At 42.2% G+C, this 15,712-nt stretch overlaps 1 protein-coding gene across 4 annotated transcripts in view; it reads left to right on the top strand.

The window, feature by feature from the left end:
* The first annotated feature begins 2,556 nt into the window (after positions 1-2,556).
* Positions 2,557-15,712, top strand: part of larp1 (La ribonucleoprotein 1, translational regulator) — a 106,691-nt gene continuing 93,535 nt past the window's right edge. For 2 of the 4 annotated variants that reach the window (XM_078536078.1, XM_078536077.1), the window contains exon 1: positions 2,557-2,929. The gene's annotated coding sequence lies outside the window, so the exon portion shown is untranslated. The remainder of the gene's footprint in view (positions 2,930-15,712) is intronic. The other 2 variants (XM_078536080.1, XM_078536079.1) reach the window with 1 other exon arrangement.

The following is a 15,712-nucleotide window of genomic DNA, read 5'->3' as shown; positions in this document are numbered from 1 at the left end:
TAAGGAAGAAATAGGGCATTTAGAAAAGCTTAATGCAATCAGAGTCAACATGGTTTTGTGAAAGGGGGACAATTTGCTCGAGTTCTTTGAGGATATAACAAGCAGAGTTGACAAAGGGGAACCGGTAGATGTAGCGTATTTGGATTTCCAGAAGGCATTCGATAAGGTGCCACATAAAAGGTTATTGCACAAGATAGGAGCTCACGGTATTGGGGTGATTGTATTAGCATGGATTGAGGAGTGATTAACACGTAGAAGGCAGAGTCGGGATTAATGGGTCTTTTTCAGGTTGGAAATACGTAACCAGTGGAGTGCCACAAGGATCAGCCCTAGGGCCTTGATTATTTGCTATCTAAATTAATGACTTGGAGGAGGGGGCAGAGTGTAATGTATCCAAATTTGCTGCTGATGCAAAAATAAGTAGTAGGGCATGTGATGAGGATATAAGGAATCTGCATGAGGATGTAGATAGGTTGAGTGGGCAAGACTTGGCAGGTGGAGTTTAATGTAGGAAAGTGTGGCGTCATGCACTTTGGTAGGAAAAATCAAAAGACCGACTATTTTTTTAAATAGAGTCATAGAGGTCTACAGCACAGAAAAAGGCGCTTCGGCCCATCAAATTTGCGCTGGTCAAGTGGAGAGAGACTCCAAAAAAGTGCAGCACAGAGGGATCTGGGTGTTCTTGTGCATAGAACACAAAGTTAGCCTGCAGGTGCAGCAAGTAATTAAGAAGGCAAATGGAATTTTGGCCTGTATTGCTAGGGGGTTGGAGTTTAAAAATAGAGAAGTCTGGTTCCAACTGCACAGCGTGTTGGTGATGCTGCACCTGGAGTACTGCGTACAGTTTTGGTCCCCGTATTTAAAAAAGGATATACTGGCATTGGAGGCAGTTCAAAAGAGATTCACTAGGCTGTTTCCTGGGATGAGGGGGCACTACTTATCAAGAACGGCTAAACAGGTCAGGCATTTATTGATTAGAGTTTAGAAGAATGAGGGGTGGTCTTATTGAAACGTACAAGATTCTGAGCGAGCTTGACAGGGCAGATGTTGAGAAGATGTTCCCACTAGTGGGGGCATCTCGAACTAGGGGACATAATTACAGAATAAGGGGACACTCATTTAAATCTGAGATGCGAAGGAATTTCTTCTCTGAGGGTAGTGAATGTTTGGAATTCTCTACCCCAGAGAGTTGTGGAGGCTAGATCACTGAAAGTATTTAAGGAGAAGGCAGATGGATTTTTGAAGTATTGGGGAGTTGAGGGCTATGAGGAGCTGGCATGAAAGAGGAGTTGAGCCCTGGGGCGGATCAGCCATGATCTTATTGAATGGTGGGGCAGGCTTGAGGGGCTGAATGGCCTACTCCTGCTCCTATTTCTTATGTTCCTATAATTTAGGTGAAAATTCCATTTCATAATCTAGGCATAATGCTGAAGGAGTGCTGCACTGACATTTGGGTCAGATGTTAAACCTCTGCTCAGGCACAGTTTGAAGAAGACAGAGGAGCATCTAGCACACCTGGTGTCCTTCAACCAGCAGCACCAAAACCTAAATCCTGGTTATTCATCTTATTGCTGTTTGAGGGATCTGTCTTGTGTGCAAGTTAATTGTCATATTTGCTGGCATAATTGTGACTGCACTTCAGTAGTGATCCACTTTGGAGATGTCCTGAGGCTGCAAAGGACATTATATAAATGCGGATTCTTGTCAAGAGTTTGTGGGTGCTTTACCTTAACATTAATATTAATTTTAAGTTCTGGCTCTATTCACGATGGTTGGTCCTGGGCCTGGAATAAATCTGGTTGCAGACACGAGGGTATGGTTCTAGAGGCCATGGACTGGATCTGTGTTCTGCACAGAGAGTGAGGCTCAGAGTTCATGTTTGTGCAGCATGCTTGGTCTTGAATCACTGGACTTGCAGTGGAGTGGGGGTTTAATCCTCAGGGATCGATGATATGTACTTTGATGTGATTTAATGTATAACCCTTGACTTGAAGATTGTTTAGAAGTGCCCGAAAGTTTAATATGCCTCATGGTCTGTTGATGATTCACTGTTGTTCTTCTCCAAACAATCAAACTACAAAGTAATTTGAGTTGTAAGTGTGAATTAACAGGAATAGGCTGAATCCTTGTCCTATGTCTGTTAAACTTATGATTGTTCTAACTCCTGTGTACAGTTTAACAGTTGTATTGTTTGTTTTGCTATTTCGTATGCAGGGCGATTTTGTTGAAATTTTACTTGGCAGCTGCTGGGCTAGTTTCCACACCTGATTAATGTCCAGTGAATTTTGCTGCAGTTTGCGTGTGAGCTGAGATCAGATCAGATTTAGTGTGTGTGTTGGTGATACCTGATCGCATTCAGTAGTGTGTGTGTGTGTGTGTGTGTGTGTGTGTGTGTGTGTAAGAGGGTCATACCTGATCAAATTTAGCCATGACCGTCCTGCTGTCGCCACCTCCTAATCGATTGCCCTGCTGATGCCTGCTATCTGTGCTGACTGAAGTGAAGCTGTGGGCAGGTGTTGCTGCATAAACTGTATCCCAGTGTGAGTCAACACTTATGGTAAAGGTGAAACTACGCAATATCAAATCATTGACTTTTAAAACAATAGGCTTGTCCTGTGCTTTTAAATGGCAGGGCCTGACAGGATTCTGCAACTGAACCTTCTATGCTTGGTTGCATCAGCTGTCTTTCCCAGAAACACTTCAAAAGTTGGCTCGAACTACATGATGAGTCATCCTTATTGGATTGGTCTGAGAGCATAGGGCCAATGCTTCAGTTCCTTAAAGCAGAAAGCATGGGACAGTAATGCGCCATACTTAATCTTCATAGGATGAAAAATGGAAAAGGATGAACTTATAAAATGCGTTTTGTATTCCACGGCACAACGATTGAAGAACCTGGCTGCAACTTAATGTTGGGTACAAGATTAAAGTGAGGATTTTCCTTTGCTATTACTTTAAAAGTGAGACAGTGTGAAAGGGTTTACTGCTTTTAATCCTGTGCGTTGATAATTTTTCTGGTGCAATTGCAGGAATGACATTGCTGATGTGAAGATAATTTAATTCTGTTTGCTAATACTTCGATTACAGAACCAGAAGAGAGAACTTTCATTTATAATAATGCCTTTCTTATCCCCAGGATGTACCAAAACATTTTACAATTAATTACTTTTTATGTAAGCGTAAATGCAGCGAGGTGTTTCTCTCAGGCCAAAAGTATCAAATGATCCAGTACTCTGGGTTTGGTGTAGCTAGGACCAGGCACTAAGGGAACTCTGTGCACTTCAAATGCGATGTGATCTTTAACGTGAGCCTAAGTGGGTAATTGGAACCTCAGTTCGCTATCTCTCAGGACCTCTGACATGCTCCAAGTAATGCACAGCAATGTCTGCCTTCATTATGGGCTCAAGTACTGAAGTGGCACTCAATCCCATGACGACTTGACTCATAGGCGAGTGCACTACTGACTTGAGGCAAGCTGCTGTTTTAGTAGTTTCCAAATGTGGTCGCATTGGTTCAAACTCCTTTCTGCTGCTATATATAATGCTGACAATGATTAACAAAGCAAGTGGCTACTTCCTGCAGGTCAGGGGTTTTCTGTTGTGCTTAATAGAGCCACCACTTAGCAAATTAGATTTTGTAGGCAGATGAAAAGCCATTACCTGCTGAAGTGACACCAGGAAAAGTCTCAAAACCCTTGTGGGTCAACCCTATGTGTGTGGGAACTGCAGCATTGCATGTACCAGGGACTCTGTTTATTGGGCCTGGACACGAGGGGGTGATGGGCAGCCATATTACTAGCTGATATTTTCTCTCCTACTTTGAGTATAGAGCCATAGAGCAGCTACAGCACAGAAGGAGGCCGTTCAATCTGTCGTGTCTGTGCCGGCTCTCTGCAAGAGTAGCTCAGCTAGTCCCACTCCCCTTCCGTTTTCCAGTAATCCTGCAGCTTTTTTCTCTTCCGCTAATGTCCAATCCAGTTCTGAAAGCCACATTGAATCTGCCTCCAACGCACGCTCAGACAGTGCATTCCAGATCCCAATCACTCACTCAGTAAGAAAGTTTGCCTCATGTCGCCTTTGGTTCTTTTGCCATTCACCTAAAATTGGTGTCCTCTGGCTTTCAACCTTACTGCCAATGGGAACAGTTTCTCCCGAACTACTCTGTTGGATCACTCATGAATTTGAACACCTCTATGAAATGTCCTGTCAAACTTAGCTTTCCTAAGGAGAATCTATCCACGTAATTGAAGTTCCTCAACACTGGAAACATTCTTGTAAATCTTTTTTGCATCCTTTGATGCTTTCATAACCTTCCTAAAGTGTGGTGCCCAGATTTGGATGCAATACTTGAGAGTAATATTCAGGCCACACAAGTGCCAGGCAATGACTCCAGCAAGGGAGAATTTTAACTTCCGCTTGACATTGAATGGCATTGCTATCACTGAATCCCGAACTATCAACATCCTGGGGGTTACCATTGATCAGGAACTGAACTGAACCAGCCATATAAATATTGTAGTGACAAGAGCAGTTCCAAGGCTGGGAATTCTGAGGCGAATAACTCACCTCCTGACACCCTAAAGTGTCTCTACCATCTACAAGGCACAGATTGGAATACTCTCTACTTGTCTGGATGAGTGCAGCCCAACAGCACTCAAGCTGGACACCATCCAGGACAAAGCAGCCTGCTTGATCAGCACCCCATCCACCACCTTCAACATTCACTCCCTCCAGCACCGACATACAGTGGCAACAGTATGTACCATCTACAAGATGCAGTGCAGCAACTCGCCAAAGCTCTTTCAGCAGCACCTTTCAAACCAGTGACCTCTACCACTTAGAAGGACAAGGGCAGCAGATGCATGGGAACACCACCACTTGGAAGTTCACACACCTCCAAGCCACACACCATCCTCACTTGGAGCAATATTGCCATTTCTTCACTGTTGCTGGATCAAAACCCTGGAACCCTCTCCCTAACAGTACTGTGGGTGTACCTATACCAGATGGACTGCAGCAGCTCAAGAAGGTGGCTCACCAGCACAATTCTCAAGGACAATTAGGGATAAGCAACTAATGCTGGTCTTGCCAGTGATGCCCACATCCCATCAAAGAATAAAAGAAGTTGAGGCCGAATCAGTGTTTTATAAAGATTTACCATAACGTCTTTGCTTTTGTATAGCCCAGGATCCCCTATGCCTTATTACCCGTGTTATCAACAGAGAATGGCTCACTGCAAATGAGGTTTGGAGAGGGTTTCAAGAAGATTGTACATAAGTTGGACATAAATGATTTTGACAGTGTTGGAGTCCCCTTGTCCCTGAGTTTACTTTAACCTCAGACTGTGGCTGACTGCAATCTCTCAAGTGATTTTTTAAAAAAAGATTGTTTGAATCACTGAGAAGTCTACAGTGGGCACTGTATATATTTGCGCAGTATTCATTTTCGTGAAATTATAGACCCAAGAATCTAAAGTAGTTGAAGGAATTTTATATGAAGTTAATTATGATTTCAGTGACGAGGCTGCACAAAATGAACATCTACTTAAGGTTTTAATTTTAGAAACGATTTTGTCGGATGGGATACTTCAGTACAAATTAAACTGCAAGTGGCTTGTGGGTGGCACAAGTACTCAGTAATTTCTCTGCTAATTCACAAAAAGAGCTTTGTAATACTGTGAGCCTTTTATCTATTGTGTCTTCAGGTCTTGTCACATGGCATCACCACAACACTTTAACTTCAGAACCATTAAGGTTATGTACATGATAGCAGCTTTCAGCTGATGAAGGCTGTAAATTAATCTGGATCATCTGAACCATATGAAGCGCTTGGGCTTTGTTCTAGTGGATTAGTAGCTGAACCCTCTCACTTAGTGCAATTGTAATTATTTAGGTATCAGGGCTCCTTGATGCCACATTTGGTCAAATGCTTTCTTGTTGTCAAGGACTTTACCTCTGGAATTTGGCTCTTTTGTCCATGTTTGAACCAAGGCTGTAGTGGCGTGTTGATTTGAGTACACCTGGTGTGACCAATGTTCAGTTTGGGTTAACAGTTTATTATTTTATATGTGCTGCGTTATCACACAGTTGGCAACATCTTCCATCACATCGCCGATGATTGAGTAGAATGATGGGGTGGTGATTGGCCTGTTTGGATCTGTCCTTTTTGTAGATACGACATGCCAGGGCAATTTTTCACATTGTCGGGCAGATGCCAACTTTGGAACTGGACGGGAACAGCTTGGCTAAGAGCGCGGCTAGTTCTGGAGTACAAGATTTCAGTGCTAGAGCCTGTCAGCTGTGTCCAGTGTCTTCAGCCGTTTCTTGATATCATGTGGAGTGAATTGACTAAGGGTAACTTGATCAATAGGTATCAGTGATGCTGGGAGGCCTCAGGAGGAGGTCAAAATGGAATATCTACTTGACGCTTCTGGCTGAAGATGTTTGCAAATGCTTCTGCCTTATCTTTTGCACTGAGATGCTGTGCTTCCCCATCATTGAAGGGGGTGATGTTTTTGGAACCTCCTTTTCTGGTTAGTTGTTTAATTGTCCAACAGCATTCCCAACAGGATATGGCAGGACTGCAGAGCTTCGATCTGATCCATTCATTGCCTGTGGGATTGGCGAGCACTGTCTATAGCATGCTTCTTCTGCTATTTAACGTCACTATGTCTAGTGATTTGTGTATTTCTATTCCGATCACTTTTTTCCTTCTACCCGACTTAGGTTCTTAATGCAGCAATGCAGTCTCAGTGCACATGTCTTGAGACGTTTCTGCAGGGAAGTCATTGTACATGTAGGGGATTGGTGTGATACAGTCTTTCTGCTTTCAGTTTTGTAGATAAAGTTGACATTGTAAATCAGGCAAAACTAACACACATACCAAGACCCTTACTGGTAGTTAAATATTAGAATGTGTTCAAAGACCTGGATTCATCTATGCAGCACATTTCTTAAAGATAAACTATTGCACTTTGGCAAAGTTTGGCGCATATGCAGGGTGTGACTGAAAATGCAGAGTTGCAGCAGCAATGACTGGTTTAGCAGATAGCTTGATCAATGGGATTCAGCAGGTGCTGAATAATCTGGGAGTCTGTTCTCACCTGCTGATTAGTCTGTTGATGAGAGACTTGGAGGTGACTATTTGAAATCTAAAATTGCTGCTGGTACTGAACTATGTGGTCAGGCTGTGTGTGTGACCATGGTGACCAGCAGTTGGAGAGATCTGGTCCAATTCAGTAGATGGGCTGAGGAACAGCAAGTGATTTTAATGCATTTTGAAACAAGAACCGTGAAAATTGGTATTTCGTTAGCCCCTCATCACAATTCAAAGCCCTTTGCAGAAAATGAATTGTCTTTAAATGCAGTCATAGTTATTTGTTTGGGGCTGGTTGGTAGGATGACACCATCAGAAGTGCTGCCAGTTCTATCTCCAGTGCTCAGTATTCCTGCATGGTTTGGGTTTATTGGAATGGCATGTCCACATCCTGGTGGAAGTGGCATCTACAGCTGCTCTATAAGTTACACCTTCAACATCTGGGAAATGATAATATTGCATTTTTTCTTGATTCTTTCATGGGATGTGGATGTCACTGGCAAGGCCAGCATTTGTTGCCCATCCCTATTTGTCCTTGAACTGAGTGGCTTTCTCGGTCTTTATAGAGGGCAGTTAAGAGTCAACCACATTGTTGTGGATCTGGGGTCACATGTAGGCTAGATCAGGCAAGAATGGCAGATATACCTCACCTAAAGGACATTAATGAACCAGATGGGTAAATCTCTTGACACCTTCTGTTGAACATGGTTGCTGCTTTAATGTTGGAGCAAGATGTCAATCAAAAATATAATTTCCTCTCACCACCACCCACATATCAAAATTGCCTCAGCAGCAAACCCAGTTGCAGTTGTTAGGAAAGAATCAGGCAGCTTGGAGCAAGGCTCTGGTTATCTGTTATGGTCTTTTGACCTGAGGATTTAACCTTTCTCTGCTTGCAATCCAAGCTGAATTGTGACTATGCATATTGTGTGCAGATGAGTCATGAAAAATCCGATAAAAGCCAATGCAAAGAGAGCAGGGTGGGAAGATTATTTTGGATTATTCTAACAAAGAACCAGCACTGATTTGATGGGCTGAAAAGCCTCACCACCTGCTGTAAACTTTTACAGTTTGTATGCACCTTGTCATAGAAATCATGGGCAGATTAGGAAGTTAAAATCTGTTAATTTACAGAACATGTTTTTTGTGGAATAAGCATTGCTTGACTGAATCTCTTTCTGAAAATAATGCAGAGTTACATGAGCTGCATCGTTATTTAGGACAGACCAACCTGGTTTATTTTCATAAAGAATCTTGTTTAGGCTACAAGTTAAGCAACGAAAATCCTTAAACAAAATACTGTTGATACTGAAATCTGAAATAAAAACAGAAAATGCTGGAAATATTAGGCAGGCCAGGCAGCTTTCCGAGAGAGATGATGACTATTGAGGGAGGAGAGATCAGCAGGATAATGGCCATTCATCAAAACTATAATTCTTGTAATATTTAAAAATTGGGCACTAGTGCTTTTGTTCTGGCTGTTACCCAACTGAACTCGAGTAGGTTTAAAGCAGGGTGCTGCCTCTGCGGTGGTATAGCCACCAGGTTGGCTGGTGGGTATATCACCAAGTACTACTAGAGGAGCAGCATTTTAATGTTGCAAGGTTTGAGGATTGGACCTTGCTAAAGGGTGGAAGTGGCCGGTGTGATAATGGTTGGGTTGCCAGGGTTAGATGTTCATGCATATTCGATGACTAAATATGTGTTGCAAGCATTTAAAGGTACCTGGCCCGTTTATGAGAGTGGCTACCGTATCTGCGCATAGAAGGTAGGTGGGTCATTGGGATGTTGTGTCTTCTGGTCACTGTTGTCTCCCAGGAGCTGGAGTAGAATTTTCCTAATTGGGTTAAGGTTTTTTTTATTCACTTATCCTGCCCTGGGAGATTGCTTGGATGTGTGGGTTGAGTTGGTGGGGTGGTGTGGAGTGAGTAGGGGGAGGTGACGTTTGTGGAAGTTCCATGCTGTCCAGGACAAGACGAGATGTTCTTTCTCCGTAGTTTTGCATATGTTTTAGATGTAGTTTCTGACACCTCCCACTGTAATTATTCTACCTGGTGCTCAGGTGTGGTGTAAAATTAGAAGTGTTTTGAGCAACCAATGTACAGTTTTGTTGTTGAGCATATTTGAAGTATTTGTGGTTGTTTTCCATCCCCTTGCCCAATATATAAGTATACATCGGAGGCTTGTACACTTTCTAATGCACAAATTGCAGCCTCAAAGGAATGGCTGATCTGTAGTTCTGCTATTTTTTAATGTTCAATATTTCACAGGGACTGTTTATCAAACTACCACTTCAAGCTACTAATTGTTGAAACAATGCTTTATTTTTATGGTTGCTGGGCTGCTCTGTGTCACATTTCAAAAGGCAGAAGCACATTTTACAATTTCTCTGACAAATCTAATAGCCATCTTGCGGGATGTTTTTACCCATTGCATTCTTCTTCTTCATTCCTTCCCAGATCTGAAAGATTGTAGGAATGTCAACAAGGGGATGCTCTTTTTCAAGTGGGCACTTTAGCACCCAGGACCATTCCAGTTATTGTGGAGACTATAAGCCTGTTATTTCCTCAATGGTGACATTTTCGGCTCTTTTTTAAAGAATTTATTTCTTACCTTTAAGCTTTTTAATAACTTGATGCAGGCCATTCAAAAAAGTTAGGTAGGAAAACAATGGTTTCTACTCTCATGGGTCTTTATACTTGATAGCAGAATTGTCAGAAATGCTGAGACACTAGTGAAGTCTTAGGTACAGGTCATGAATTGTTGTGGCACCTATGGAATAGGCTTCCTGGGGATTAAAAGCAGAAAGTGTTGATTGATTCAAATGCAAATCAGAATGTAATATTTTGGTACACAGAGTAATTTGAGACATGTGGAGTGTGTATATTGTTTAGGACAAACAGTTCTCCACCACTGGAGGTTTTCCTCACCTGATATCTGGCTTTGTTGTAGTCTAATTGATATAAATTGATTACTGTGACTAGTCAACAACTGTTGTATCATGACAACCAGGATGATAAAAGGTGTACTAGACAGAGTGCAACTTTGGCCCCACCCTGGAGGCACATCATTCCTGAGTATGACCCTGATCTCATCCATGAGCAGTCACGTTCCAATATAAGTTGCTGGATTGTGATTGGCTGGGGTACTGGCTGATCATCTTTCCCCTGTCCCTTGCCCAGGGGCACTGAGACTATTTGTAAAATGCCAGTCTGATGCCCTAGCTGAGATTAGTTAACGGCATTGAGTTATATGCACCTGGAGCCTGTTCAATCAGCATGGCTCATAAACACACTTGTACTGAACCATTGTGGAGCTTTGTGGTTGGGTATGGCACAGTATGTTCTACATGGGTTAAGATTACTTGACAGCAAATGTGCATTTCCCACGTACAATTGAGGATGCATTTGTTTGTACAAACATTGTTTTTTTTTAATAAAGACTTAGCTCAAGGTTTTTAAAATCTAGTTCAAGGTCTGAACCAATGGAGTTTTGTATCAGAGAGCGAATCTACTTTTGAAATTTCATACAAAATCAACATTTCTTGTATATTAAACAACACAAAAGATTCAAATGTGTTTGCAGTTCAGTTCTACAAAATGAAGCCTTCACTAAATCTGTTTATAGAGAGACTTCAAGTGCTAACATTACAAGGTAGGGAATAGCCTTGACCACTGCAAAAATAACCTTGCAACACCCTCTTACAGTCACATGATGCTATCATGTTTGCCTACACTGCAGTGCTTACTATGCACACTGCTTATTATGTCGTATCTCACTGACCCTTCTGATGCTGGTCGTTTTGTTAACGCAACTGGTAAGTGATTTTACGAACAATTTACTGTATTACATGTAGGCTGTGATTAATACCTTTGATTTTAATGTGAAACATCTGCAGTATTGCTTCTGTTACACGTTGCAGATGGACCTACTTTGTCCTTGCACTGCCTTAATTTCAGGTCATTCCAAAATAAAACTAGGTGAAAGCTGGGCTCCTCAAATGTTTTCTGAAAATACAAAAGAGGGCTCGTTTTGTGATCCCATCAAATTGCAGTTTGACACAGATCCGATTCATCGTGGAATGAAATTCAAATTTGCATTACTGGTAGGATTTGAATAGTGTTTCATTGCACTTAGATGTGGCATCTACTTTGTTCAGATTGGGGATTTGATCTCTGTAAATGTGTCAAACTCCTTTTTAAATATGGATGTGATCATCTTTATGTGTACACTTGTAAAACCACATCCCGATTCATAAGGATTTTGTCAGCTGTACCTCTCAGTGTGAACAAGCTTGCTTTCTGAGACCCATGCACATAAAGCATAGGCTGGTTTACCTACTGTGGAGTATAACTGACAGAGATACGCATATGTGGAATGCAGGTGACATACAGACGCCCAAGTATGCGGAAGACAGAGATAAAAACAAAAAGCTAAAAGCTACTGCGGATGCTGGAAATCCAAAACAAAAACAGAATTACCTGGAAAAACTCAGCAGGTCTGGCAGCATCGGTGGAGAAGAAAAGAGTTGACGTTTCGAGTCCAACATGACCCTTCAACAGGTTCTGTTGAAGGGTCATGTTGGACTCGAAACGTCAACTCTTTTCTTCTCCACCGATGCTGCCAGACCTGCTGAGTTTTTCCAGGTAATTCTGTTTTTGTATGCGGAAGACAGGTTGGTTTATGATGTGGAGCGTAGCTGACTGACAGGCCTGTGTACCCACAGGATGCAATGCTCCTGTAAAAGCACCACCAGCTTGATTGAAAACCATATGACCCCGAGCCTTCAACTCAGGACCCTGCTGATACAACAGCGGAAGAATTTGTGGACTTCTTTTTTACTCTAACAGAGTTATTTTGGGTTGTACTTGAAGTGGGCATGATTCTGAGGCTGAGAATTGGGTCTATACTTTCTGGAGTTTGGAAGAATGAGAGGTGATCTCATTGAACCAGTGGATTCTGAAGGAGCTTGACAGGGTAGACACAGAGGTTGTTTCTCCTGGTTGGGGACTACCAAATGAAGTAGTTGATATGAATATCATTAATACATTCAAGTGGAAGCTAGATAAACACAAGGGAGAAAAAAATAAAAGATTATAGTTGTAAAACTAGATGAAGAAGAGGCGGCAGCAGATGGAGCTTAAACACTGGCATGGGCCTTTGGGTTGAAAGGCCAGTTCCTGTGCTATACATTCTATGTCTTTCTATGTAACTTCTGCAACAATGTGGTATTCCTGGAACAACCTTCTCCCTCAACCATTTGACACATGAAGTGACAGGACTGCTGAGGCTGAGACCAATTAGTGGCAGCAAGATATTTTCAGATGTTGTCTCCCCTTCATGGCCTACGTTTTAGCAAAAGGGCACAATCTCAGGATAAGTGGCCAAATATTTAGAACTGAGATGAGTTACCTCACTTAACGGGTTGTGAGTTTTTGGGATTCTCTAGCCCAGAGGATTGTGGATGATCCATTGCTGAATATATTTAAGGCTGAGATGGACAGATATTTGGTGTTCAGGGAATGGGGAGTGGATGGGAAATTAAGGCCGATGAGCAGCCAGTATTGAATAGTGGAGCAGGCTCGAGGGACCATGTGGTTTGCTCCTATTTCATATGATTCTTTTGTGTTCCTAGTTAGGAACCTCGCTCACTGATTAACCGCAGCTGACCCGTTCCACTGTGCCTTAAATAACCAACCTGTTTTTCTCCTTGGCATAAATGGGGAGGAATGTAAACAGAATATGGAAATAACTTAAGATGGGGGTGGGAGAGAACTGAGACTCCAAGTATATCCATGAGATGTGTTGTGATGTAGGCTTTATAGGTGTGAGGACACCTGAGAATGAATATAGGCCCAACCTATTGTTTAAGCTCCATGCACTGCCATTGCCTCTTCTGAGCTTATAACTATAACCTTTCATTCCTCTCTCCCTTGTGTTTTTCTAGCTTCCCATTAAATGCGTCAATGATATTCATCCTAACTACTACATATGGTGGTGAGTTCCACATACTTAGCACTCTCTGGGTAAATAAATTTCTCCTGGATTCCTTATTGGATTTCTTGGTGACTATTTTATATTTAGGACCTCCTAGTTTCAGTCACACAGCAAGTAGAAACATTTTATGTTTACCCTGCCAAATGTCTTGATCTTAAAAGATTTCAACAAGGTCACCCCTCAGCCTTCCTTAGAACATTGGTTACGAGGAGATTTGATAAGGCTCAATCATTGGTGGTTTTCATAGAGTAGATAAGAACACATTTTTCAGTGGTAGAAGGTTCAGTAACTAGAGGACACAAATTTAGCGTAATTGACAAATGAATCAGTGGTCACATGAAGAAACATTGTTTTATGCAGCGAGTTGTTCTGATCTGTAATGAGCTGCCTGATAGGGTGGTGGAGACAGATTCAATAATTGACAAAAGGGAATTGGTTAAGTACTTGAAAAGAAAAAAAAAATTGCAGTGCTGTGTGCATCGAGCAGGACTGTGGGACAAATTGGATAGCTCTATCAATGACCTGGCTCCATCATGAAGGGTCAAATGGCCCTGCGCTATATCACTCTGATTTTTTTCTGGACAGAAGAGTCTGCGTCTGTTCAGTTATTTCTGATAGGTGTAACCTCTCAGTTCTGGTATCATCCTTTATAAATCTTTGCACTTCCTCCAGTGCCTCTTTCTTTTTTACAATGGTGATCAGAACTGTTGTTGGTACTCCAAGTGTGCTCTACCTAAGGTTTTATACAAGTTTAACATAACTTGTCTTAGCAACACCCTAGGCTCAGCTGCCTCATCAATGATCCACCCCCCCACCACTATTGCTTGAAAGGGTGGTGGAAGCAGATTCAATACCAACTTTTAAAAGGAAATTGGATGAATACTTGCATGGGAAAAATTTCAAAAACTATGGTGAAAGTTTAAGGGAGTGGGACTCCCTTGACCTCTCATAGCATTACCATTGCTGAAGCCCCCACAATAAATATTCTGGGAAAAACACAGCTGGACCAGCCACACACATACTACGTCTACAAGAGCAGATCAGTGGCTGGGTATTCTGAGGGGGTAGCTCACCTCGTGACTCCCCAGAACCTTTCCACTATCTACAAGGTGCCAGTTAGGCGGTAAGCTATCCTTGACTGGATAGGTGGAACTGCACCTAAAGCTCAGACCATCCAGGACAAAACATTTGTTTAATTTGCATTCCATGCACTAAACAACAACAACTTATATTTATACAGTGCCTTTAAAACAATAAAATGTCCCAAATAAGTTGTTGCTTAATTGGAAGCCATTGTAACTCAAGTGAGCACAGGGGTGATGGATGAATGGGATTTGGTGTGAGTAAGGACACTGGAGACAGTTTTGGATGACCAAGTTTATGGAGGGTAGAATGTGGCAGGTCAGCCAGGAATGCATTAGAATAGTCATGTCAAGAAGTAACAAAGACATGGATGAAGAGTTTCAACATCAGATGGGCTGAGACAGTTTTGGAGTGTAGCAAGGTTATGGAGGTGGGACTAGATAGATGGTGCAGACATGTGGTCAGAAGCTCATTTTGGGGCCGGATATGATGCCAAGGTTGCGAGAAGTCTGGTTCAGTTGCAAGTGAAAGGGATGGAGCTGGTAGCAGAGCGCAAAGACAATGACTTCCGTCCTTGCAATATTTTTCATTGGAGGAAATTTCTGCTCATCCAGTACTGAAATTTGGATAAGCCATCTGATAATTTAGCAACAGTGAAGAGTTGAGAGAGATGGTGGTGTGGTAGAGCATGGTTTCATCAGCCTGTTTTTGCCGTGTTTTCAGATGATGTTGCCATGAGGCATTGTGTAGATGAGAAAGAGGAGGCAACAAGCCTAGATCCTTGGGGGAAATCAGAGGTGACAAAGCAGAAGTGGGAATAGAAGCCATTGCAAGTGATAAGATGGACAAGAATGGAGCCAGTGCAGTCCCACCCAGCAGGACGACAGTGTTAAAGCATTGGAGGAAGATGGTGTGGTGAACAGTGTCAAGGGCTGCAGACATAAATGAGAAGGACCATCATTGAAGCAACATGTTTTCAAGGTATACCAGATGCACTGCAGCAACTCACCAAGGCTTTTTTTTAGTGGCATTCCAAATCCATGACCTCTACCACCTGGAAGGACAAGGGCATAAGGCACAAACATGGGAACACTGTTATGATCCCAGCTGATGTCACTACTGGACAAGTCAGATCCCAGAGTGAAACCTGGCTTGGTAGATCCTAACTTGATTGGAAGTCAGTTACTGAATGCATTTACAAGAGCCTGCCAGTATACTGTTAACACACGGAATAAAATGTTTATTAAACAAGAAAAAGATGAACTATATTACACTAGACAAAAATGTTGGAAAGATTTCAACCAAAAAATGCTTCAAACTCTCACCATTCCTTTTATCCCAGCAACCCTTACAGACATACAACCCCAGTGAAGATTTACCACTGTCTCAACACCAAAGTTTCTTGCTTGGATTAGCTCAGTTTCAAACATCTTTCTCCCGGCAGACTTACGAGCATTCACAAGGTGCTTTTCTTCAGCCGGTACCTCTCCTTGAGACACCCAAAGACTGCAATCTACTCAGTAGTACTTAAATTTAGA

The sequence above is a fragment of the Cetorhinus maximus genome, unplaced genomic scaffold, assembly GCF_964194155.1.
Source record: "Cetorhinus maximus unplaced genomic scaffold, sCetMax3.hap1.1 HAP1_SCAFFOLD_888, whole genome shotgun sequence".
Taxonomy (NCBI): Eukaryota; Metazoa; Chordata; class Chondrichthyes; order Lamniformes; family Cetorhinidae; genus Cetorhinus; species Cetorhinus maximus.
Note: the sequence above shows the minus strand (reverse complement) of the source record. Positions and strands in the feature narration are given on the sequence as shown.